Source organism: Rattus norvegicus, chromosome Y (genome assembly GCF_036323735.1).
Source record: "Rattus norvegicus strain BN/NHsdMcwi chromosome Y, GRCr8, whole genome shotgun sequence".
Classification (NCBI taxonomy): Eukaryota; Metazoa; Chordata; class Mammalia; order Rodentia; family Muridae; genus Rattus; species Rattus norvegicus.
Window position 1 is genome coordinate 49,696,469 of NC_086040.1, and position 25,883 is coordinate 49,722,351.

The following is a 25,883-nucleotide window of genomic DNA, read 5'->3' on the forward strand; positions in this document are numbered from 1 at the left end:
GGTCCTGGGTTTGATCTCCAGCTCTGAAAGAAAAAGAAAAGAAAAAGAAAACACTTCATTCAAGGCCAACTGCCTCCTTTGGTCAGCATGTTGCTCCAGGCTGGTGAGATTCTCAGCAGGTCAAGGCCCTTGCTGCCAGGCCGGAGGACCTGAGGTCCACATATGTGCAGTGGCAAGCTCACACACACAAACACTAATTGATTAACTAATTAATTAACTAACAAATTAATTAAAGTAAATTACCATTTCTTAATAAATAAAACATTATAAAGCTGCCGCTTGCATGAAAAGATCTGCATTATTAGCTGACCCCTGACCCATTCTCTCTCAGGCTCACCAAAGAGAGGACCATGTGGGACTATCACCAACCTGTGCTTAGCACCTGACAGAATCCTGAGTGTATCTGTCTGAGGAATGAAGTGCACCCTGGGCATGCAAAACACCACACAGGTCCAAGACAGAAGGGTGACTCAGTGCACATATGCAAAACCAAAGTTCAGATGAGTTCACGAGAAACCATGAAATAACACACAGCCCGCATTGTCAAACCTGAGCTTTCTCAAAATTAAAATTTGCCTGATTCTACCTAGCGTTTCCCCAGAGGACCAGCAACCGCTTCTTGTCTCATTCACATCCTTTCTACTCTATTTCTATATTGTTTAATAATAATTTTAAAAAATCCTAACTATTGGAGAAACACCCGTTCATCAAACAGGAATAAACAGGTGTCTCTTGTTAAACAAGATGGTTTTAATCTTTCTTGGTACTTTTAGCCCTATTTGGGGGAGTTTTGTTGTTTTGTTATTGTTTTTGTTTTCAACTTAATGCACACTGCTGCATCATGGAACAAAGACTTGGGGGGAAACGCTGCAGGTTTGGGGTTTGCCCTTGAGAAGCCCCTACAGAGTCAGGCAGAGGACACTCTGGCTGTCGTCTCCTTTGTTCTGAGAGGAAAGAAGGGAGCTCTCTGTGGTGATTACAAATACCTGTTTCTCTTTATCTACTTGTTCCCAGATCCACTCTCCCTGCCTTCCATGCCAATATCCTGCTCTGGAATTAAATAAATGAATACATACGTGTGTATGGTTGCATAAGCATGGGAGGTCAGAGGTCAAACTTAGCTGTCCTCCCCAGTCTCTGGCTCAACTCCCTTCAGTGGTCGAGTTGACACACCTTGTAAGAGGAGATTGTAGCTGCTTGTTTTCTAATACTAATTGGGTTCCCCAAATAAGTTTGTAGGAGAAAGTCTGCACATAGCTTCTGGGAACCTGCCCGCAGTTAATTCTGATTGGTGAATAAAGATGCTAGCTGCCGATAGCTGGGAAGGAGAGAGAGAGAGAGAGAGAGAGAGAGAGAGAGAGAGAGAGAGAGAGAGAGAGGGAGAAAGTCCAGGGTAGACCATGTCCTGCCAAGTCCCCAGTAGTGAAGTGGACCCACAGCCACAAAACCTTTTCACCCCTCCATCCATTAAATCCTGTGATTCATGAATGATATTAATAGAAACCAACCAGGCATGGTGATGCCTACGGTGCTATGTCCAGCAACAGTTGTCTCCTACACTGATTGTATTAGAATAACCATAACCCAAGAATGCATCCCACTCATCAGTGCCAGATCACCTTCACTAACAAGGCTGGTGGTGGAAAAGGCAGCTGGAACTTAGGCTGTGCCGAAGCTGGTCCTGACTGTAATTGATCTGTTTCTTCCAGAGGGGAAACTGAGGAATGTGACTAGATTCAGATGTGGATCTCTCAGTTCTGATATTGATGCCTTTGTTAGTCAGTGTCTGAGATGGCCCAGAGGCCCTGGGGAATCTGGCTTGTGACAGGAGAGATGCTTTTCATCCTAATTCACCATGGTCCCCCCAAGTGATGACAACATGGTTTGCCTGTTCACTTGATGCTGTCCTGGCAAGTCTGCTGGCTAACAGAGGAGCAGCACCTCTTCCTCTGCATCCAGCAAGGTCTATTCAACCCCCTTCCAGCCCCAGTCCTGCTTCTCCCATTTCCTATGAGCATAATGAATCTTTAAAGTATTTTAGGGCCCTCAAAATGAGGGAAACCATTTGGTATTTGTCCATTTTGCTTGGGATGGGCCCTCCCAATGTAAGCCCTTCTCTACTTAAAGGATCAGATACCAAACAGACCCACACAGCAATATCTCTACCCAGAAGCTCAGGAAAATACTCAAATGTCAGAGAATCTTGAAATCCAGCTATCCACCCTGTTTCCTGCTATGACCTAACACATGAACACACACACAAACACACACACACACACACACACACACACACACACACACACAACCTGGGTGTCCTTTCTTCTCCTAGACTAGAAATTGTAGTTAATAATTTCTGCTTTACATGTTCCCAAGGATCCCTGTGCCATGTTCTATCTGACAACTGACATGACTTGATGCCTTAGAAAACATGACTTCCCAGAGCTCTGGTTCTAGGTGTGGGGGACAGGGAGTGGGCACAGTGGCCAACCTCACTGTGCCCAATGCTATCTGCTTTGGTCCTAGTTTCCTTGTACTAAGACGGACAGTCTGGTGTCTACTCCTCTCCTGACAACTCATGCCCACAACTGCACCTCTGAAAGTCTTTCTCTTCCTCCAATGAAAGGACTTCTTGGTATTTGGAAGGCGGAGGCAGGGGAATCATTGCAAGCATGAGGCCAGCCTTGGCTATATAGTGAGACGCTGTCTTGAAAGGGGGAGTGGAGGAAGAAGGGGAAGGGAAAAGGAGCAGAAGGAAGCAGAGGGGTAAGGAGGGATAGAGGGATGGGGTGCTGTAAACATCTATCTCCAATTCTTACCAACACAGCTATAGCTTTCATAAACTCCATGAAGAGTCCCAATGTAGGGGGTACAGTCATTCACCGAACACACACAGACACACACACACAGACAGACACACACACACACACACACACACACACACACACACAGTCATCTCATGCAAAGCCTCCATACAAAGAGAGAGCACACAGCTTAGGCTCAGAGCCTCTCGGTGAATGGCAGTCAGCATGAGCATTTGGACACCGAGCCCACAGGACTCAGAGGCAACACATCAGAGGACACCTGCACAACAGGCTTACTGTGGCACTATTCTCAGTAGCCAAGATGTGGAATCTGCCTGTGCATCCATCAATAGACCATTGAATAAGTCCTGGTACACAAAATAATGGAATTTTATCCAGCCACAAAAGAGATGGAATTAAGTCTTTGGTAGGAAAACCTGAGACCACCGCATTAAGCAAAATCAACCAGACACCGAGAAGCAAATACTGTAATTTTTGTCTCGTTTGTGAGTCTTTTAATTTTTTACAGAATCTTTATGGGTTCTTAACAGATCAAAAAAAAAAACCAAATATGTCCATATGTCACGAAGGCAGACAAAGGCCTGGAGAAGGAAGGAGACTAGGCAGGGGGTGGGAGTCGGGGGTGAGCAGGAAGTTCGGATAGGGTAAAGCACGTGACATGGTTAAAGGAAGTTGTCTTGATGCAATCCAGCAGTGTGGATAATGAATAGACACTGATTTTAAAAAAAATGAAGAAGGAAAAAGAAAAAGAAAAGGTTACAATTTCAGCGTCAGAGACACTGATGAGGTTGAGGACCGCCACCTACATTCCAAATGCACCAAGAGCCATGGCCCCCTGGCCTGAGATGGCTTAGGTATCTTTCCTTTGCAATTTCAAAACACTCGCTCAGTCAAATATGAGCATCCGACATACACTGCAGAAGCCAGGGAGATGGATCCACAACTAAAGCAATTTCAATCGAAGCACAGAGACCTAGGTACAACTCCCCTCCCCTGGAAACCCACATAAATAGGGGGAGGGGTCAGAGGGGGTGGGTGTGGAGGTTGCCTATAATTAAAGCCTGGGACGGCAGAGTTAGGGAATCCAGAGAGGAAAATGCAAGCAGATCGTCATATCAATGAGTCTGAATTTGACTGAAAGACCTTGCTGCGGAGAATCTGATAGCAAAGCAATGAAAATCTATGACAACATATCACACATATACACATGTCTGCACAATACACATTCTTTTTTTTCCTTCGGGGCTGGGGACCGAACCAAGGACCTTGTGCTTCCTAGGTAAGCGCTCTACCACTGAGCCAAATCCCCAACCCAACACAATACACATTCAAACACATGAGTACACATACATATCTCTCACACACACAAAGAAAGAACGAAAGAAAGAGAGAGAAAGAAAGAAAGACAGAAAGAAATGGATAGATAAAATACATAAGTAGAAACTGCAATTAGGCTCCATTTATCCGATTTTGATGTAAAAAGAAAGGGGTTGGTCGAAATGTCCTGTTTTGTTCTTTAAGTAGCGCTGAAGACCAAATCCAAGACTTGTGCAGCTAAACGCTCTTCCTGTAGCCCTATTAGGCGCTCACGGACCTACAAAGGACAGGCGGCCCTCTCAAATTGGAGGGATAAGGCTGTGCCCAGGTAAGAGGTGGATGCAGGTCTCCCAGGTGAGATCTCACGGAGATGTCGTCCCTCTGACTGGCGCTAGAGGGCGCACGTGGCCTAGAGCCCCTCCGTGTGTTCTTCAATCTCAGATAGTCCAGGCAGGGCTCTCCAAACCCCACCCTCAACCCACCCTAAACCCGGAAGGTGGGGACTGAGCCTGAAACAGCCTTGCAGCTGTCAAGATGGGGGGACCCTGCCTGCTCCCTCTCCCGCCCCCCCAGAGCTGGTGGGAGGGCCTGGAGGAAGGTTTTCCTTGTGCTCCCTAGAAGAGACTTCAACTCGTACAGAAGTTTTTCTCCGTGCAGATGGAAATCAAGTCTCAGATATCCTGATGGTCACTCTTGCTTTGGGATCAATGGTTGGGGGTGGAGATTTGCAGCAGTGTCTCTGAAGATGTCTTAAAGCATCAGACATACCGAGAGTGAATCTCTCTCTGCCCTGCCCTTTGCTGTGCGGACCTGAACAAAGACATCTCAGAACTTCAGTTCCTTCTAGCCCGGAGACTGGATGAGGACCTCTTCACTGTAGGCTTGGGACAAAGACTGTATCCCATCCTATACCTGCAGGTGGCTCAGAGAGCACCTGTAGAGACTGGAGCCTGCAGCCACCCACGCGCAGCTGCAGTGCGGATTGTTCTGCTCAGGAAAAGAAATGCTTAGTTTTCATTGATCCACCTAATGGCTTTGTGTGGCTAATCAGCCAGAACTGCATCCTATTGTGTGTCTGCAGTTAGATCTAACTGTTGATCTAATTACCCAGGTCTAGAATTAGACTCTCACCCGGAGCTGGGAGAACTGCTTCCACCATCTCCTCCTTTTAATGGAAACCCTGAAGCCTCAAAGTTGTCTTGAGCTAAAATGGCAAGTAGCAAAGGAAATCTTATTTTTCCCCCAAGCCCTAACTTATTACGGGAAGTCATCACAGCCCGATTAGTATTTAAGCAACAATGTGCTGATTCATGATTCAGCCAAAGGCTTAACTGCCATGTAAATGGAGCACGATATTTAAATCTTAATTTCATTACCTGCTGGTAATAATCTTACAATTATAAATCCAAAGTATCACTCGGAATACATTTGCATACGTAAAAGAATGTGTCCTCGTTGTTTTTCCACAGCACACATGGCTGTTGGTTTGACTTCAAACCGGAGCTGAAAATCCTTTTATGGAGAGAGAGATGACAGAATTTTTCCCTGCACCGAAGCCTGCCTGGAGAGGGAGAGAAACACATCCACACCATAGAAGGGCATCTGGGCAAGCACAAGTGCCCCGCATGTCACCTGTGAGATATGAGCCACCTCTGCGTGGGTTACTGATGCTCTCACATTTTTGCTAACAAGTCAGTCGATTCAACAAAAGCCACTTCAGAATTCCCAGACACTCAACACTGATTGTCACAGAAGGGGCAGTGGAGACTCTCAGTCTCTGCAGAACTCTCAGGCTGTCAGGGCCTCGATGCCTATATTCTGGCTGTTATATCTCTAGGGCAACGTTCTCCCAGAGGAATAGAGGGTTTGCGGCCTCATCAGCACACGTGTGTGCACATGCGCAGAACAGAACCATCTCGGCAGCTGGGAGTCCTGCAGCAGTGGAAGGGGAAGTCTCTAGTCCTGCCAAGACTGAACTCCCCAGTGAATGGGATTGTTGGGAAAGGGCATAATGTGGGGGTGCATCAGGAGAGGAACACCCCTATAGAAGGGGAGTGGGAGGTGCTAGGGAGATGTTAGCCTGGAAACCAGGAAAGGGAATAACATTTGAAATGTGAATAAGAAATACCCAATTTAATAAAGATGGAATAAAAAAAGACACTCCTTCTGGAAGAGGAGAATGTGTGATTTCTTTTCAGGATCTGTGGGAAGACAATGGACACCTGGGCAAATGTGGAATGACCTATAGATCCTTGGAAACATTTGGAGAGTTCCAGAAACCCCTGGAAAAGTGGAAGATCCGAGATCTCTATGGCAAGAGAGGAAGGTTTATGTGAACCTGGAATGTGTGGGGAATTACCTGTCCAAGTTTGTCAGTAGAAGAATCAGCAGAAGGAGGCCCAGGCACAGTGTGATCTTCTTTGAATCTTTCACTGTTCTCCCCAGTACTGTGTTTTGTAGATGTTGCAGGCACTTGGATACCAACTCGTCACAGTCCACATGTTCTTCAAACCCAGTAGACATAACCCGGCTTTTTTTTTTTCACCTTCCCAAGAATGGGCAGTAAAGATGAGGCCACTCTTTTTCTAGTAGCAGGATGAAAGCAGATATTCTGGTATCCCTGTTCCTCAGCATCGAGATATATTAAAAAAATTAAGACACTTGTTTTATGTGTTCCCACCACACCTGGTATTTACAATATGTGTCAAAGAATACAGACTCACCCCTAGTTAAATACTTCTTTAGTTGTATTAATATGTAGCCTGTGGAATCTTATATTTCCAATTACTCCTTCCCACCTGCTCTAGCTTGCTGTCTATTTTATATTTACTTCAGATGTGAACATATATTGTGTCCCGCGCGCGACTTTCCGCCGGCAAGAAGCACGAGAGACATAGAAATTCTTGCAATGACTGATACTTTATTCCTATCTCATGGAGAAGCCCCGCGCGCCAGGCAGGCGCGCCTATTTAACCCTCGGGCACGCATCCACGCCTGATTGGTTGTTTACTCATGATCTCATCAGGCATGCCCCGGAATGGGCAAAGACCTGGCAGGAAGGCACTCTTGTACATGCGCACAGTTAACTTCCTGATAGGGGGGCTAGCTGGCGCAGCGAAGGTTGGCGCCATCTTGACTGACTTGGCCTTCCACGTGGGGCGCAGTGGAAGCCAGCGCCATCTAGTGGTCGCGCATGTTATTGTGGCCCTCTACAATATTGCTATTATTTCATGTTGCAGAGCAATCATGACTGAAGATGTTAATTTTAGTTCTGTTTAAATTATTCTGTTCCTCATGCACTGATTTCTGTGTGAATATCAATTTCTGACTCATTATTTTGTCTCCTTAAATGATTCTTCTGTAACATTCTTTTTCAAAGTCTACTTTTTAATTTTTAATTATCTCGGTGAGTGTACGTGTTTTTGTGTGTGTGTGTGTGTGTGTGTGTGTGTGTGTATACACATAAGAGCATGATGTCCAAGAAAGCCAGTAGGGGGAGGTAGATCCCCAGAGCTGAAATAACAAGTGGTTGTGGGTCACAGGACACGGGAGCCTGAATCCAAACTCAGATCTTCTGTAAAAGCAGTTTGCATTCTTAATTACTATGTCGTCTCTGTGGCACCATTTTAACATTTCTTCAATTAGTCCAGTTGGTTAGCAATTCCATTAGATGTTGTCTGGGAAAAAACAAAACTTTTTAAAAGTTTTATCTTTAATAGGCACTTTTTTTCTTCTGAGCACAGAACTGGAACTTTAGAGTTATTTATTTCGGAAGTGACCTTGTGCCATCCTGCCTGATTTGCAGTGGGCGTGATTTCCAGTCTAACCACAACTATATCTTCTCTTTTTATTCTCTGTTCTTTCCTTGATTTATTTTTCTTTCTTTCAAGCTTTTTCCACTTACAAGTTCTTTATTATATACATATATCATCGTATTGATTATGGATCTCTCCCAGATCAGCTTTTAACTCTCATGAGCACTGAACCTGTGTCTGGCTGTACTCTGTGTTCAGCACCTGGGACAGCTCCCGGGTCTCAGCCACATTAAGTGTTTGTTAAACAAAAGGGGCTGTTTATTCTTATTTTACAGATGAGATGCCTCAGACAGGGAAAGGCTATGGTAACGGAACACACTGGGGTTCCTAACGTGGTTTCTGAGAGACTTAATGAGTTGAAGACAAAAGGGGAGAACCTAGGTTTCTTGGGTTGTTCATACAAGGTCTTAGCCACAGAGGATGAAAGGTAACACATTCAGTATGGCGAGAACAGCTCAGATTTAGGTTATTACAACTCAGTGTGGATCCCCTCACATCAGCCCCTTCCTGGATGTGTGGCTTGCCTGGAAGAGTTTTAAGACACTTATACATTGAATCCTGTTCTGACATGCAAGCATAAATGTTGAGGACAAATAATCTTTCTATGATCATAGCTATAAAAATTTATTTTTCTTGTGTTTATTATATTTTATTGTATTTATTGTATTTTGTTGCATTATGTTTGAGACAAGATCTTACAACATATCTTTTGCTGGCCTGGAACTTGTTTTGTATACAAGGCTGATAAGAAGAGAATCTTTAAAAAACATTCTTAGGAGCAAGTAAAAGCTATCCTGGTTATTGCCCTGCAATGATGGACCTTGCCCTGGAGACCCATGTTAATACAGTAATGTGTGGAATATACTGATTGATTTTTATTGATCCTCCTCTATGACTCTGCCTGGAAGGAGCCAAAAGAAAGCTCACAGCCACCTTACAGCCAGGCAGAAGCAAGGACTGAACTTGAAATCGTGAAAGAAGACAGTAGGGACAAGAGCTTGTACCCTGAGTCCTTGTGTATATTCCAGGAAGCAAAAACTAGCCTATAGTGATAAAGGCATCATCATGGTTTGAATATGCTTGACCCAGGCTTTTCCTAAGCCTGGCAACCTAAGTTTGATACCCAGGACCCACGTGGTGGAAGGAGAGAGCTGACCCTCGCAAGTTGTCCTTTGACCTCCGTGTGTGTGTTTGTGTGTGTGTGTGTGTGTGTGTGTGTGTGTGTGTGTGTGTGTTTGTGTTTGGGCGCTTACAGATTAAAAATGGACATTTCCTGGACAGATACCAGGCACTGAAGTTAAACCAGGAACAGATAAACCAGTTAAACAACCCCATAACTCCTAAGGAAATAAAAGCATATTGAAAAAGGGACATAACTATCTAACCATGCAACTTAGCTCTGATATGTCCTGAAATGATCACCACTATTTTTGTATCAAATATTCATTTTTATTTATTTCTCAATATTTTATGCCAATTTTTAATTTCTGATTATGTGGAATCAGAAAAAAGAATGTGGAATTCTTGTGTCTGTATGTTGATTAGAAATTAAGTCAGTTATAAATATAAAGTTGGGACAAGAACTTACCTTACTATGAAAGGCAAACTAAGCTTGAGTATCTCCTCTGAACAAAGATGCATTATCATCCTTTCTCACGTGTAGGTGAGATTTATAGACACCATTGCTAGATTTTTTCATGTAGGGATTGATCTCAGCAGTTCAAGCTCAGCTTGGCAAACAACCATCCTTAGCCAGGGAACCTTTATACAATCTCCAAATTTAATATTTCCTAATACTATCCGAGAGCATTTCTATGAATTCAGAATTAGTACCTGGATTATTTTAGAGGAAAGTGATTATGTGGGAATTAATTTAGTTCATTATAGCCACAGTGCTATAATGCTACCCATTCTTCTATTTTATGCACTACTCATTACATTTGTATATTTGTTTTAAAAACCCTGCTTAGCTAACTAGCACAACCTCTGCTGATAATATTATATAGCTTCCTTTTGTTGATGGCTATGTCTCTACATCATTTTATGCTCACTGTTTTGGCAACTGATTTCTCTTTAATTTATGTTTATGATGCACATCATGGAGACCCTTCTGTTTTGGCTCTTTGGATGATAGTGTTTTCCCTGGTATTATTTCATTGAGGACACAAACACTTACCGAACATTCACTTATTTACATTTATACTGTACATTTCTATCTGGTGATTTGACTATACCATTTATGGTGAAGCAGATAATAATCTCTAGTGAAGTAAAAGTCAAATGGTGTTTAAAAAATTGACCACCTGTATTCTTTTCATCTTTCACTTATTTTCAAGTAAGATACAAAGAAGTCTCTCTCTTCCTCGGATTTACTCTTACTTATGGGAAAAAATTAATTAGCAAATTAATTAAAATTATTTTAGAACAATAGTTTTTCTATGCTTATAATATCTAGATGTAATACTTTAGCCATGAGCTTTCTGAACTCTCCTGCATACTATAGAGTTAATACACTTAGTGTGCGTGAGAACTCCACATAAGAGGCTAAAAAAATACCTCAGCCGTTAAAGGCTTGTGACCAAACCAAAAGGTCAGTGAAACTGAAATTAGTCACTGTATATTAGGTGTTTGTATTGAAATAGTCACATATTAACTCTTTGTAATTCTCTACATCATATCAGGTCTAATTATAATGATAGTGAATCTATCCAATTACAAGATTCACCTTTATACTTAATACCTTATTTGAATTATTTAACATGTGCTTTGGTTTCAACTTCATATTCTATACCAAAGGAAGCATAGTTAATGCTCTCCTATAATCAAATAGCCACATTCTCTGCGGTAATCTGGTATGTCAGTAAAATATCAAAATCGGTTTCTTTAGTTCATTTACTTTGGAGAGATCTAATCTCAGCAGAAATGCTGAAATGAAATATAAATAAAATAAACTCACTGAATAAAATATAAATCTTTATAAAAGATTAGTGAAATAGTAAAATAAGTTATAAAACACGGAAATAAATTACAAAATTCAAACTCAGATTACCCCCACCAAAACACAGCTCACTGAAAATAAAGACCATGTACCCATTATATAAGTAAGTACCTGTGAGGACAGGATTGACAACACTCTAAGTTCCTTCTCTCCCTTTACATTAAGGGAGCAGAGGTAATGATTTCCCCTATGTTCTCTGAATTATCCATGGTTCTGCTTAAGATGCAACAAAAAATCTAAAATGCCTGTTTATGGAAGATTCATTTTTTTTCTTATTTGCATCCTTAATGTATCATAATCGAAGAAATTCTAGATGTCTAGTGAAGATGTGTTATATAAATAAATGATGAAGAAGATTCAATTTAAAATTATATTATGTTTATTAGAAGAATTTTTGCACTCAATTTCATAATCCATTTTATATAATACAGACTCTGTCATTCTTCTCCACATATTCCAGTCAAGATGTATCTTAATACACCACGCTTATTCAAGTGTATTTTGTATCTATTTGTATCCACCTCCCCATGACAACGCCCTCAATATATATTTCATATACTGGAAATGCCTATCCTGATATTTCCATTTATTAGGATGATACTATCAAGAAGATACAAGCTTCCTGTTTCTGGCTGCACCCAGAGATGACATAGTACAATAGCTCTCTGTTCCCAAATTTGGTGGGGGAGAAAGCTGGACTCCCAGAATCATGGACAATTTTGAGATCTTAGGGGAAACCATTACCTCTGCTCACATTCCTGTGCTGAGAGGAAGCTGCTTAGAGCCCTATGGATACAGGAACCTTGGGAGAGTAAGGGAGGGGATCCTTCCAGTATCTACTTGTGTCCAGAGATGGAAGCCAGTGGCCAGGAAAAGTAACACAACTGAGAACACAGGCGAGACCAACCCTTCTGCTCCAAGCGACCAGGATGGAGTCCTCAGGACGCAGAAAACAAGAGCAGTCTGGGACAGGACACTTCCTGTTTCTGCCTGCAAACATTGCTGATCTGGTCCTACATATCTCTGTACCCACATCTTGGTGGGAGAAAAGAAGTCTATAGGAACAGTGACATAGAGTTTTACAGGATGGTGAAGCCACTGTCAGAGACAGCAAGACCATGAAACAACAGAGAAAACCTGATGACAAGAGTCAAGCACAGGAACCTAAGCAACAGAAATCAAATCTACTTCACATCATCAGAGCTCCCTTATCCAAAGAAAGCAAATATTGCATATCCCAACAAACTGAAAAAGCAAGATGTGGATTCAAAATCATTTTTCATGATGATGATAGAGGACATTGAGTAGGGAACATATAAAACTCTTCAAGAAATACAGGACAAAACAGGTAAAAAAGTAGCTGCCCTTAAAGGGGAAACACAAAATTCCTTCAAGAATCACAGGAAAACACAGTCAAGCAGTTGAAGGAATTTAAAAAATCTAGGATCAATAAGTGGAAATAGAAGCAATAAAGAAAGCACAAAGAAGGACAACCCTGGAGGTAGAAAACCTAGGGAAGAAATCAGAAGTCATAGACAGAAGCATCAGAAAGAGAATACAAGAGAAAAAAGATAAAAATCTCAGGGGCAGAAGATACTGTAGAAAACATTTACACAACCATCAAAGAAAATGTAAAGCTCAAAGAGCTCCTAATGGAAAACAACCAGGAAATCCAGGACAGAATGAGATCAAACCAAAGGATAATGGGTATAAAAAAGAGCGAAGATTCCCATAAAGAAGGGCCAGTAAATATCATCAAAAATTATAGGAGAAAACTTCCCTAACCTAAAGGGAGAAATGCCTATAATAATAAAAGAATCATACATTTCTCCAAATAGATTGGACCAAAGAGAAACTTCTCCCTTCACATAATAGTCTAAACACCAAATGCACAAAACAAAGAAAGAATACTAAAGGCAGTAAGAGAAAAAGTCAGGTAACATATATAGGCATACCTATAAGTATTACACCAGACTCCTCACCAGAGACCATGGATATCAGATCCAGAGTGCATTTTATAAAACACTAAGAGAAAATAAATGCCAGCCCAGGATACTATCCCTGCAAAACTTTCAATCAGCGCAACTGGAGAAACCAAGATATTTTATGATAAACTAAATTTACGCAGTATTGTTGCACAAATCCTGCCCTATTAAAGATAATAGATGAGAAACTCCAACAAAGGAGGGAAATTACACCCTATAAAAAGGAAGCAAGTAATCCTCTTGCAACAAACACAAAAGAAGAGAGTCACACAAACATACTTCCACCTCTACCAAAAAATAACAGAAAACCACAATAACTATTCCTTAATATCTCTTAGCATCAAAGCAAAATTCTCCAACAAAAAAGACATAGACTAACAGACTGCATACGTAAAGAAGAACTAGAATTTTGTTGCATTAAGGAAAAACAGCTCAGTGACAAAGACAGATAGTATCTCAGAATAAAAGGCTGGAAAACAGTTTTCCAAGAAAATGGTCTGTAGAAACATCCTGGAGGATACATTCCAGTATCTAATTCAACCAAAAGATATCAAAAAAGAAAAAAAAAGATAAGGATGGACACTTCATTTTTTTTTTTTTGTTTTTTGTTTTTTTTCCCGGAGATGGGGACCGAACCCAGGGCCTTGCGCTTCCTAGGTAAGTGCTCTACCACTGAGCTAAATCCCCAACCCCTGACACTTCATTTTAATCAAAGAAAAAATTCCACCAAGATCAACTCTCTATCCTGAATATCTATACGCTACATCCAAGGGCACCTAAATTTATAAAGGAAATCGAACTAAAGCTCAGGCTAATGAAATAGTCGTGGGAGACTTCAACAACCCACACTCAGCTATGGCCAGATCATGGAAAGTGAAACCAGAGACACAGAGAAATTAACAGCTTTTGAACCAAATGGATTTAAGAAATATCTATAGAATATTTCATCCTTGAACAAAAGAATACACCTTATTCTCAGGAACTCACGGCACATTCTCCAAAACTGATCATACAGTTGGTCATAAAAGAGGCATCAACAGATACAAAAGAGTGAAATAATCCCAAGCATTTTCTCACACGACCATGACCTAAGGCTGGACTTCAATAACAACAAAAATGTCAGGAAGCCCAAATACTCATGGAGGTTGACCAATATTTTACTCAGTGATAACTTGGTAGAGGAAGAACTAAAGAAAAAAATTAAAAAAAAATAAAAATGTTTTAAAATTTTAGGAATGTAAGGTACAACAAACAAACTTATGGGACACAATGAACGGAGAGCTAAGAGGAAAACTCAGAGCTCTGAGAGCATCCAAAGGGAAACTGGAGAGAGCATACATTAGCAGCTTGACAACAAATATAAAAGCTCAAAAGCAAAAAGAAGCAGATTCACCCGAGAGGAGCACAAGGCAGGAAATAATCAAACTCAGGTCTGAAATCAACTAAGGAGAAACACAGACAAACTCAACAAAGAATCAATAAAACCAGGAGCTGGATCCAAGGGCAAATCAACACTTTACTTAAACCTGAGCTAGAATGACAAAAGGGCACAGAGAAAGTATCCAAATAACCAAATCCGAAATGAGAGAGAAACAAAACAACAGAATCTGCAGAAATTCAAAACATCATCATACCATATTACTGAAATTTATATTCAAGAAAAGTAGAAAATCTGGATCAAATGATCAATTTTCTATACAGGGAGCAGTTACCAAAGTTAAGTCAGGGTCAGAAAAAATATCTAAACTGTACCATGAATCCCAAAAAAAATTAGAAACAATTATTAAAAGCTCCCAATTGGGAAAAGATCCCAGGACCAGATGATTTTAGTGGAAAATTCTATCCGCACTTCCTAGAAACAAATATTGTCCAAAATTTTCCACAAAATACAAACAGAGGAACACTACCCAATTCCATCGATGAAGCCACAGTTACGCTTATACCTAAAGCACACAAGGACCCAATAACTAAAGTGAACTTCAGACCAATTTCCCTTATGAATATTGACAAAAATATTCAATCAAATCATTGCAAACAAAATCCATGAACACATCAAAATGGTCATCCATCACAATCAAGGAGACTTCATAACATGAATGCAAGGATATTTCAATATGGAATTCCATCAACATAATCCACCAGATAATCAAACTGAAAGAAAAAAATGACATTTCACTCTCATTAGATGCTGCGAAAGCATTTGACAAAATAAAACGCCCCTTCATAGCCAAAGCCTTGCAATGATAGGAATTCAAGGCCCATACTCAACCATAGTAAAGTCATGGACAGCAAACCAGTAGCCAAAAATCAAACTAAATGAAGAGAAACTTGAAGCTCTTCCTCTAAAATCAGGGACTAGACAAGGCTATCCATTCTCTCCCTACTTATTCAATATCGTGCTCAATATGCTAGCCTGACCAATCAGACAACAAAGAAGGACAAAGGGATACAAATATGAAAGGAAGAGGCCAATATATCACTATTTGCAGGTGATACGATAGTATACCTAAGTAACTCCATTATTTCCACCAGAAAACTACTGCACGTGATAAACAGCTACAGGAAAATCCTGGATATAGAATTAACTCAAACAGATCAGTGACCTTCCATGAATAAACAGACCGAGAAAGACATTAGGGAAATGACACTCTTCACAATAATCACAAATAACAAAAAAACCCTCCGTGCAACTCAAACCAGGCAAGTGAAAGCGCCTTATGACGAGAACTTAATGTCTCTAATAGAAGAAAATTTGAGAAGATGGAAAGACCTTTCATGGTCATGGATTGGCAGTATTGATATAGTAAAAATGGCCCTTTGCCAAAATCAATCTACAGATTCAATGCAATCCCCAAGAAAATCTCAACAAAATTATTAATACAGTTAGAAGGAGAAATATGCAAGTTCATTTAGAATAAGAAAAAAACTAGGAAGTGAAAACTATTCTCAAAATAAAAGAAATTCTGGGGAAATCAAAATCCCTAAGGTCAAGCTGAATACCCAGCAATAGTGATAAAAATTATATGGTATTGGTACAGAGACAGGCAAGTAATCACCTGTGTTGGTTCACGTAGATGTCAGCGTGTAAATTAATGTAAACCATCCATTCTTTATCACGCTGTACGAAACTGAAGTCCAAGTGGACTAAGGACATCGAGAATAAAGAGATATACACAAACTAATAGAAGAAAAAGTGTGGGGGGGAGTTGGGGATCTGGCTCAGTGGTAGAGCACTCGCCTAGCGAGCGCAAGGCCCGGGGTTCGGTCCCCAGCTCTGAAAAAAAGAAAAAAAAATAAAAGAAGAAAAAGTGGGGAAAAGCTTGAACACGTGATGACTATGGAAAATTTCTTGAACAGAACCCCAAACAAGTGGCTTATGCTCTACGATGAGGGGGTTGAGAGATTGGACCTTGTAAAATTGCAAAGTGTGTTCAAGGCAAAGAACGCTGTCATTATGACAAAATGGCCACTAATACCTTGAAAAAAGATCTTTGCCCTCCTATATCTGAAAGAGAATTAATATTCAATATGTACAAAGAACTCAAGAAATTATGTTCCAGAAAGTCAAATAACCCTTTTAAAAATGGGGTACAGATCTAATCAAATAATTTTCAGCAGAAGAATTTTGAATGGCTGAGAAATACATAAAGAAATGTTCAACGTCATTATTCATCAGGGTAATGCAAATCAAAGGATACACCAGGCAGAATGGCTAAGATCAAACATTCAGTTAACAGAAGATGATGGTCACCATGTGGAGAAAGGGTAAGACTCCTCCATTATTGGTGGGATTGAAATGAGGTACAATATTCCGGAAATTACTCTGGGCTTTCCTCAGAACATTGGACATGGTATATGCTGAGGACTTAGCTACCCCACTCCTGGGCATATTCCCAAATGATGCCCCAACATAGAACCAGGACACACGTTGTACTATGTTTACAGCAGCTGTATTCATGATAGCCAGAAGCTAGGAAGAACCCAGATGATTTGACCACAGGAATGGGTACAGAAAATGTGGTTCATCTACGTAATGGAGAGCCCCTCAGTAATTAAATACCATGACATCGTGAAATTATAAGCAAATGAATGAAACTATAAAATACCATCCTGAATGAGGCAACCAAATCACACACACACACAAACACAAAACAAAAACAAAACATACACACACACACACACACAGACACAGAACTCAATACCCCAAAAGCTTGAACTACCCATCATACAATTCACACACCACAATCAAATAACACACACACACACACACACACAAACAAAAATAAAACACACAAACACACACACACATAAAATACAAAAATAAAACACACAAACACACACACACACACACACATACACACACACACTATCCCAAAACCTTGAATTACCCAACATACAATTCACATACCGCTTTAAGTTCAAGAAGAAAGATGAAGCAAATGAGGATGGTCTGTATTAAAAGGGGAAACAAAAATATTCATAGGACATGATATGGAGATTAAGTTTAGAGCAGAGACTGAAGGAAGAGCCATTCTGAGCCTGCACCACCTGGGGATGCAGCCCACATGCATGCAGCCCCCAAACCTAAACAACATTGCTGAGGCCAACAAGTGCATGCTCACAGGAGCCTGATATAGCTGTCCCCTGAGAGGCTCTCCCAGATCATGACAAACACCGAGGCTGATGCTTGCAGCCAACCATTGCACTGAGAACAGGGTCCCCTTTGGAGAAGAGAGAGAAAGTATTAAAGGAGCGGAAGTGCCTTGCAACCCAGGAAGGACAACAGGGGTCACGAACCAGATCTCTGCGGGACTAAAGCACTTCCTGAAGACTGCACATGGACAGACTGGCGTCTCCAGCTGCATATGTAGCAATGCATGACCGTGCTCTGCACCAATGGAGGAGCCCTTGGTCGTGCCAAGGCTGGGCCTTCTGGAAATAGAATGTCATGCTGGGGAGGCAGCAAGGGGATGTTTTTGCGGAGGGGGAAACACATTTGAACAAAACAGGGCAGAGGAAGTGGATAGGGAGAGGGGGCTTATGGATGGAGGCCACACACATACAGCTTTTATATTTTTCTATGCCTTTAACAGCTCAATGGCAAGGCCACTTCCTAACCTCCGAGTGGCTAAACTATCCCCCACTTATATTTCCACGTTATTATTTGCTAAAATCTATATCCCATCTTTCTTGCCCTGGACTCCATTGGGCAGCTCTCCTGGGTCTGCTTATTCTCATGCTCTTCTATGTCAGCTGCTTCTCTGTCCTGAAAGTCTGTCCTGGAGAATCTCCATGTCTTCTTCCTCTCTGGACCTTTGTCCAAGCGTCCTGAAACTCCTGCTCTGTCTGCCCTGCCTAGACACTGGCTATCAGTATCTCTATTTACCAATCAGAACCAACTGAGGCAGGGTCCCTGATTCATAAGTTCAGGACACTATAATAAGCATGAGAATAAAGTCAGCTACAATAACTATTTGTATGTGATTTTCTGGGAACAATATTCCCCAAATTTTAATATTCTGTTAAAGTACTAAAATCATAGAAAATACCAAGTAGACACATAATAACAATAATAATATAATATAATGTATTAAAAGTGATAATAAAAATAATAATAAATATAATAATAATATAATATAATTAATATAATAAGAATTATAATAAAATAATAATAAATATAATAATAAATGTAATAAAAATGATAATAAATATAATAATAAATATAATAATATAATATAATAAGATGATAATAAAAAGAATAATAAATATAATAATTATAATAATAAATAATAATAAAAATAAAATAATCATCATCATAATCATCATCAAAGCCTAAGTGAACAGAGAAATAAAAATACAAAAACTGTGAAGGAAAAAGACCAAGTCACACATAAAGCTGATCACATTAGACTAACACCTGAATTTTCAATGGATAATCTATAATATAAATGGGCTTGGATCACCTTTCAACACATTGTCAGAGAATACAGATACCAGTCTCAAATTTATTATTGAGCAAATGTATCGTTCACATCAACCCGAGAGGAGAAACTTTACACAGCATAATCACAAGGAAGCCATGTCTCTTCAGCAACCTTAGTCTAAAAATGGGAAACCGCATTCTGAAAATAAGGGATATTCTCAGGAGGACAGAAATGGTAAATAACCCTGTAGTAATTCATCAGAAGTGGGAAAAAGTATGGGGCATCAACAAAATAAAAAAGACTATAAATACTCCTCATTAATAACGCTAAGCATAGGGGTTGGGGATTTAGCTCAGTGGTTAGAGCGCTTGCCTCGCAAGCGCAAGGCCCTGGGTTCGGTCCCCAGCTCCGAAAAAAAAAATGCTAAGCATTAACTGTCCCACACCAATAATATACAGGCTATCAGTTAGTATAGGAAAACAGGTTTATTTCTCCTACATCCAAAAAGTACATTTGTTTTAGATACAATTGCATACTCGTGTTTAAGATGCAATTGCCCATAATTCTTTTACTTTTTCTTTTCTTTTTTTTTTTGTAAGTATATTTATTGTTCATTAGTTTTTTATAAAAATCTAGCAGATTTTCTTTTTAGTGGTAAGTGTAGAATTTTCATTTATATGTTTTTCTTTTTTTTTTCTTTTTTTTGGGGGGTGTTCCCCTCCCCATCCTCCCCCCATTACCGCCCTCCCCCCAACAATCGCGTTCACTGGGGGTTCAGTCTTAGCAGGACCCAGGGCTTCCCCTTCCACTGGTGCTCTTACTAGGATATTCAATGCTATCTATGAGGTTAGAGTCCAGGGTCAGTCCATGTATAGTCTTTAGGTAGTGGCTTAGTCCCTGGAAGCTCTGGTTGCTTGGCATTGTTGTTCATAAGGGGTCTCGAGCCCCTTTCAAGATCTTCCAGTTCTTTCTCTGATTCCTTCAACGGGGGTCCTATTCTCAGTTCAGTGGTTTGCTGCTGGCATTCGCCTATGTATTTGCTGTATTCTGGCTGTGTCTCTCAGGAGAGATCTACATCCGGCTCCTGTCGGTCTGTACTTCTTTGCTTCATCCATCTTGTCTATTGGGTGGCTGTATATGTATATACCACATGTAGAGTAGACTCTGAATGGGTGTTCCTTCTGTCTCTGTTTTAATCTTTGCTTCTCTCTTCCCTGCCAAGGGTACACTTGTTCCCCCTCTTAAAGAAGGAGTGAAGCATTCACATTTTGATCATCCATCTTGAGTTTCATGTGTTCTAGGCATCTAGGGTAATTCAAGCATTTGGGCCAATAGCCACTTATCAGTGAGGGAATACCATGTGTGTTTTTCTGTGATTGGGTTAGCTCACTAGGATGATATTTTCCAGTTCCATCCATTGCCTACGAATTTCATAAAGGCATTGTTTTTGATAGCTGAGTAATATTCCATTGTGTAGATATACCACATTTTCTGTATCCATTCCTCTGTTGAAGGGCATCTGGGTTCTTTCCAGCTTCTGGCTATTATAAATAAGGCTGCGATGAACATAGTGGAGCACGTGTCTTTGTTATATGTTGGGGCATATTTTGGGTATATACCCAAGAGAGGTATAGCTGGATCCTCAGGCAGTTCAATGTCCAATTTTCTGAGGATCCTCCAGACTGATTTTTAAGATGTGTAAAGTGACCCATGAAAGTGAAGAAGGATCAACAAAAAAACACCAGACCCCTTCATGCCACAACCTTCAATATGACAGACGGTATTTGTAACTTAATAATTACTTTCTCTTTATAGAACATATTTTCTTAGCAGGAGTATTAATGTGTAGGCTTTAAATGTCTCTTTTCTTAATATTGTTCAAGATATTCTATCAGTCGGACTATTGATTTAAATAAAGAAAACAAGAATAAAAGATGTATTGTCTGGATATGTAGTCCAGGCTAACCTAAAATTCCTAATTTCTCTCCCTCAGTCTCTTGAATGTGAGTATTCTAAGAGCAAGACATGGCGTCTGGCTTGATAGAAATTCCTTCCTATTCTTTCATCTCAACATCTTAGAATTCTTAACAAACTACCTGTATTTCTGTACACATAGTATCTACACAGTTCATTCCTCTTTGCTCACTTTTGCATATGGCACCTGCTGTGTGCTTGTTTGGTTACTTACATGGAAAACTGTTCAGTTCCAGCACAGCCTTGTCTGTTTTCAGATATCATCCGTCTCTTCTCTCTATAGTTACACTCTGTTTTTCACACTGTGACTGCTAAAGTAGCTGTTAGCTCTGTGGTGGTGACTCCTCATCTTGTTCACATTGTAGCCTTATATGGAGACTGAGTATGGACTGCAAAGTTCTTATCATTATGTTCACCATCCTCACCAATCCATGAGCTCTCGTGTAATGAGAAGCTCCAGGGTTTAGCTTACTTTGGATCCTTGGGGATTCTGCCTGTCCCTTCCCATTATATCTTCTGAAGTTCAGTCTCATGTCCCTCAAATATTGGAACGTGGCAAACTCATTTTCCAGAATATCAACTCAAGAACCAGAATGTTATACTTACATTTGAATTTGTGCAATAAAAATGATTCAGGAGAAATCCTGAGGTTTTATAAAAGAAACCTTACTAAAGCTAAAAGCACACATTGCACCTGACATGATAATAGTAGGAGATTTCAGCACCACACCCTCATAACTGGAGAGATCGTGGAAACAGAAATTAAACAGAGATGTAGAGAAAGCAATGGAAGTTATGAACCAAATGGATTTAGCAGATATTTATAGAACATTCCATTCTAAAAAAATAAGGATATACATTCTTCTCATGATCTCGGGAACCTTCTTCAAAATTGACCACATAATCGATCCCTCAACAGACCTTAACAGATACAGGAAGATAGAAATAATCCCATGCATTCCCTCAGATCAACACACACTAAGGCTGGTCTTCAACAATAACAATAATGACAGAAAACTCACGTATACGTGGAAGTTGAAAAATGCTTTACTCCATGACAACTTGGTGAAGGAAGAAATAAAGAAATTAAAGACTTCTTAGAAATTAATGAAAAAGAAGATAAACATTCCCAAACATATATGACACAGGGAAACAGAGCTAAGAGTAAAGCATAGATCTGAGTTCTTGAGAGAAAAAACAGGAGAGAGCATATGTCAGGAGCTTGATAGCAGATGTAAAAGGTCTAGAACAAAAAGAACTAAGTAAACCCAAGGGGGATAGAACACAGGAAATTATAAAACTCAGAGCTGAAATCAACGAAGTAGAAATGAAAAGGACGATACGAAGAATCAACAAAACCAGTATCTGTTTCTTCGAGAAAAACAATAAGATAGATAAACCCTTAGCCAAACTAACCAGAGGTCAGAGAGACTGTATCCAAATTAACAAAATCAGAAATGAAAAGGGAGACATAACAACAGAATCTGAAGAAATTAAAAAAAAATCATCAGATTCTACTATAAAAGCCTATATTCAACAAAACTGCAAAATCTGGAGGAAATGGACAATTTTGTAGACAGATAACAGGTAGCAAAGTTAAATCAGGAACAAATAAACTATCTAAACAACCCCATAACTCCTAAGGAAATAGAAGCAGATATTAAAAGTCTTCCAACAAAACAGAGTCCAGGTCGAGATGGGTTCAGTGCAGAATTCTATCAGACCTTCTTAGAAGACTTCATACTAATATTGTTAAAACTCTTCCACAAAATTGAAATAGTCTGAGCACTAGCTCATTCCTTATATGAGTCCACAATTACTCTTATACCTAACCTACACAAAGACTCAGCACAGAAAGAGAACTTCAGACCAATTTCCCTTATGAATATTGACGAAAAAATAATCAATAAATTTCTTGCAAACAGAAACTAAGAACACATCAAAAAATCATCCATCATGATCAAGTAGACTTGAACCCAGGGATGGAAGGATGGTTTAATACAGGAAAATTCATAAATGAAATCCATCATGTAAACAAACTCAAAGATAAGGAGCACAAGGTCATTTCATTAGATGGTGAGAAAGCATTTGACAAAATTCAACAACCCTTGGGGTTAAAAGTCCTGGAAAAATCATGAACTGAAGGCTCATATCAAAACATAGTGTAAGAAATATACAGCAAACCAGTAGCTAACATCAAATTAAATGGAGAGTAACTTGAAGCAATCCCACTAAAATCAGGCACTAGACAAGGCTGCCCAACTCTCTCCCTATTTATTCAAAACAGGACTCCATGTCACAGCCAGAGAAACCAGACAGTAAAAAGGGGTCAAAGGGATTCACATTGGAAGGGAAGATATCAAAATATCACCATTTGCAGATGATATGATAGTATATACTTAAGTGACCCCAAAAGTTCCACCAGAGAACTTCTTAACCTGATAAATAACTTCAGCAAAGTGTCAGGGTATAAAATTAACTCAAACATACCAGGAGCCTTCCTCTCCTCAATGGATAAACAGGCTGAGAAAGAAAATAATGAAATCACACACTTCACAATAGTCCCAAATAATATAAAATATCTTAGTATGAGATTAACCAAGCAGGTGAATGATCTGTATGACAAGAAGATCAAGTATCTGAAGAAAGAAATTGAGGAAGATCTCAGAAGATGGAAAGAGCTTCCATGCTCATGGATTGACAGGATTAATATAGTCAAGATGACCATTTTGACAAAAGCAATGTGCACATTCAATGCAATATCCATCAAAATTCCTACTCACTTCTTTAATAGAGATAGAAAGAGCAATGTGAAAATTCATTTGGAATAAGAAAAAGCCAGGATAGCTAAAACTATCCTCAACAATAAAAGAACTTCTGGAGGAATCATCACCCCTGAACTCAAGCATTATTACAGAGCATTAGTGATAAAACTGCATGGTATTCATACAGAGACAGATGGACAGACCAGTGGAATAGAATTGAAGACCCCGAAATGAACCCACACACCTATCATTTGATATTTGGCAAAAGACATAAAACCATCCAAATGAAGAAACATAGCATTTTCCAAAAATAGTGCTGGTTCAACAGGAAGTCAGCATGTAGATGAATGCAAATTATACCATTTTTATGACCATGTACAAAGGTTAAGTACAAGTGAATCAAGGACCTACACATCAAACCAGAAACACTGAAACGGATAGAAGAAAAAGTTGGGAAGAGTCTTGAACACATGGGCACTTGAGAAAATTTCCTGAAAAAAACACATATGACTTATGCTCTAAGAAAAGAATTGACAAATAGGACCTCATAAAACAGCAACGTTGTGTAAGGAAAAACACACTGTCATTAGGAAAAAACTGCAACCAACAGATTGGGAAAACATTTTTACCAGTCTTATATCTGATAGAGGATAATATCCAAAATATACAAAGAACTTAGGAAGTTAGACTTTAGAAAGCAAAAATACACTATTAAATATTAGGTACAGTGAGTTACAAAACATTCTCAGCTGAAGGTTATCAAATGGCCAAAAAACACCTAAATAAATGTTCAACATCCTTAGTCATCAGGGAAATTAAAATCAAAATAAATCTGAAATTGTGCATCATACCAGTGAGAATGTCTAAGATCAATACCTCATGTGACAGCAGATGCTGGCGAGGATGTGGAGAAAGAGGAACACTCCTCCATTGTTGGTGGGATTGCAGACTGGTACAACCATTCTGGAAATCAGTCTGGAGGTTCCTCAGATAATTGGACATTCCATGACCTGAGGACCCAGCTATACCTCTCTTGAGCATATACCCAAAATATGGTCCAACATACAACAGAGAAATATATTCAACTGTGTTCACAGCAGCCTTATTTATAATAGCCAGAAGCTGGAAATAACCCAGATGCCCTTCAACAGAGGAATGGATACAGAAATGTGGTCCATCTACACAATGGAATATTACTCAGCTTTCAAAAACAATGACTTCATGAAATTCTAGGCAAATGGAATGAACTATAAAATATCATCCTGAGTGAGGTTACTCAATCACAGAAAAACACACTTGATATGCATTCACTGATAAGCAGATATTATCAAAAAGCTTGAATTACCCATCATGCAATACACAGACCACATGAAACTCAGGAAGGATGACCAAAATGCAGATGCTTCACTCCTTCTTTAAAAGGGGAACAAAATACCCAGAGGAGGGGATAAGGAGGTAAACTTTATATCAGAGACTGAAGGACCTGCCGTCCGGAGCTTGGACCACATGTAGCCCAGACATATACAGACACCAAAACTAGATAAGATGGAGGAAGCTAAGAAGTGCAGGCTGACGATGACTGGATATTGATCCCTCCTGAGAGACACAGCCAGAGTATGTCAAATACAGAGGCAAACGCCATCAGCAAACCACTGAACCAAGAACCAGACCCCAGTTGGAGGAATTAGAGAAAGGATTGAAAGAGCTGAAGGGATTTTCAACCACATAATAATAACAATGTCAACCACCCAGAGCGTGGAGGGACTAAACCACAACAGAAAGACTGTACATGGTCTGACTCATGGATCCTACTGCATGGAGCAAAGGATGGCCTTGCTGGAAACAATGGAATGAGAAACAATCTTTTCTGACATGGTTTGTCCCCCAGTGTAGGGGAATGTGGGGAGGGGTGGGGAGGCCGTGTGGGGATTTGAACTCCCTTATAGAAGGGTAGGGGGAAGGGTTAAGGGGCTTATGGACTGGAAACCTGGAAAGGGAATAACATTCGAAATGTAAACAGGAAATACCCAACAATGAGTGAGAGAGAGAGACAGAGACAGAGACAAAGAGAGAGAGAGAAGGAGGAGGAGGAGGAAGAAAAAGAAGGAGAAGAAGAAGAAAAGAAGAAGAAGGAGAAGGAGAAGTAGAAAGAGGAGTAGGAGAAGGAAGGAAGAAGAAGGAGGAGGAGGAGGAGGAGGAGGAGGAGGAGGAGGAGGAGGAGAAGAAGAAGAAGAAGAAGAAGAAGAAGAAGAAGAAGAAGAAGAAGAAGAAGAAGAAGAAGAA